This window comes from Onychostruthus taczanowskii, unplaced genomic scaffold, assembly GCF_017590055.1.
Source record: "Onychostruthus taczanowskii isolate IOZ18803 unplaced genomic scaffold, ASM1759005v1 scaffold19, whole genome shotgun sequence".
In the NCBI taxonomy this organism is placed as follows: domain Eukaryota; kingdom Metazoa; phylum Chordata; class Aves; order Passeriformes; family Passeridae; genus Onychostruthus; species Onychostruthus taczanowskii.
Genome location: NW_024499128.1, coordinates 3,537,969 through 3,540,593, shown reverse-complemented (window position 1 = coordinate 3,540,593; position 2,625 = coordinate 3,537,969).

Here is a 2,625-nt window from a genome sequence, read left to right as displayed (position 1 = left end):
ATCTTGACAGACACATGATAAAGCATAAACTGCAGCTATATAATCACTGTGAGTAAAAAAACCCCAACTTATTATTCCACTTGTTATATTATAAATTAATGAGATCAACACTTCCATTGCTGGTTCATTTACATATCTGCAAATTGTCTGTAAATCAAGGTTTCACAGGAACTTTCACCATCCAGTGCACACTATGCCAGTAAGATCAATATCTGAGCCTGAAGTTCCATTATACAGCCTCTCCTGGTCATGATGGCTACTCAGCCTGCACTTTCAGACTTCGCTCTGAAAGCTCCTCATCTGTAAAAGGGAATTCTAACTGCTGGAAAAAAAAGGCTTATCTCAAATACACAGGTAGTGGGAAGTGGGAGATATACCTCTGTTCATTTATGAATTCTGGCTACTTTCAAAGATACAGTCTAGGACACGGCAAGACAAGCAGGAAGAACTGGCATGGAAGGCGTGGCTTGTCTTGTGTTTCCATGCCAGGAATTCTGTTGTCAATGACTGCTTTCAAACAGCTTCACTCTTGACTTAGCAAAGTAGAAGGGGGTACTTGGATATAACACATTTTCCTTCACATCATCATCCCTCCTGCAAATTAGGGAAGTAGAAGGCAGGAAAAAGGTCAACACCTCTTTCAGATACTTAGCACTGCATTAGTGAAAAAAAAATCACTCAAAGCACATCAGTGCAACACAAGTCTGAAAAGCAGAACCTGGGGGATCTGTTTCCAAAAAAAGCCTGTAGTCATCTGGCAGTGTGTTAATATTGCTTTAAAAGTATTTATTCAGCGTCTAGCTAAGATGAAATATGGATGACAACTATCCAACAATTAAAAATGCAAGTATGAAGCATTGAGGAAGGAAAAAAGAGATAAAAATTTTTAACAGTAAATGTTTTCCTATAGGGACAATATTCTGCACTAATTAGCAAGCAGCACTTCAAATGCAGTGCATGATGAAGCACAATTACCTCTTTCTAGTACCTTGAGCTGTAAGCAACATCTTTGGTTTAAAAATCAAGTGTTCTGTGGTCATATTCCACTTGCAAACTTATCTCTGTGTGAGAGGAATGTTTTAGTGACTTCAGCTCCAATAATTCAGCTCAGTGGAAGTCAGGCTGTCATGCTTACAGTGGTTGGCTCAGTGTGAGGCACCATTTTCCTGAAATCTCTGGGAATTGACAAGCAGGGTTGTCTCCTCCACTTGATATGCGTAAGCTTCTCATTTTTGCTCCTTCAGCCCCACAGCTATGAACATCTCCCCTGAGAGCCACTTTGAATTCCCATTCCAGTCTAACCTCAAGGCAATTACCAGAAACTAGGTGTTGTACAAACGAAGAAGCAGCCACTACTTTAAGTGCCAGTCTCTCCTATCCAGAAACTTGGAATACATGAGCACAGAGAAACGTAAATTGTACTGAACACTGGGGATTGTTTATAGCACTGGATGTTCTTGTGTATGATCCTGAAGTGACTGTGAACACAAGATGTGTTTGGCAGTTACAACAGAGCTGAAGCTATATCAGAGTGCAAAAGACACCATAAGAGATTAGAATGTCACCAAATGCCATCCACCCTAGCTGAACTGCTTGCAGTGTTTGGTAGAGCTGCTGGTGCTTAGACAGACAAAGCAACTCTTTCATAGTATTCCTACAACTCTGCTTTTTAGCAAGATGTGAGATTCCTAACCGCTGTACAAGGGCACTAATGCTGCACTTCAGAAAAAATGAAGGTGCAATGAAGTAGGGCCATGCTGCTAATTTTTGAATAGTGACCAACACAGTGTTTTTGATCAGCATAATAGTTGCTATTTGTGTAAAGACTCTAGGAATAGGGATGGTGTTGCTGGAATTCACTACAGTTCTAACAGAACAGGTAATCTCTGGGATTGGGAAACACTGCTCGTAAACTTGCACGTACAGTCTGAACCGAAAGAGTCATGGTCTGCTGGATTTTTAGGTAACATCCAAAACAAATGTTGACAGCAACTTGTGCAGAACTGTAACAGAGGGCAAGACACAAAAGAAAACAACGTAAATCAGACAGCTTAGTAACCACACGGGAACAGCCAGATTTCCTCGCCAACATCACCTTACCACAAGGGCAGGTGAGACCTTTCAGCCATCTGAGCAAGCAAAGAGACTGCAGCAACACCAAAACCTGCAAGGCAGCCAAAAAGCCGAATTGAGTCTTCAGCCTGCTTGAGTCACGGTGAATACCACCGCCCGCTGACGAAGGCTGTGTGAGAGCCAAGCTGGGAACGGGCACGGCTGGTGACTGATGTGTGCCACTGGCGATGGCGGCTGGCGAACCCTTCAGGAGAGCGGCGTGAGGCGCGGGCAGTGACCCCGCTCTCACCTGTGCTGCCCGGGGACGGCTTTTTGAGCGCAGCTTTCCTCAGCTCTCCACACACACACTTTTCTCCGTGACGAACAAGCCCAGGCAGCAGCGAGCCGAGCCTGGCACGCCGGGCTCCCGGCCAGGGCAGCTCTGCCCTAACATGGCACTCGCTGCCGCCCGGGGCGGCCCCAGGCTCGTCCCTCAGCGGTGCCGCCAGCGGCCGGCCCCGCTCGGCTCGGCTCGGCTCGGCCCGGCCCGTCCCGCGGGGGCAGGGGCTCGGC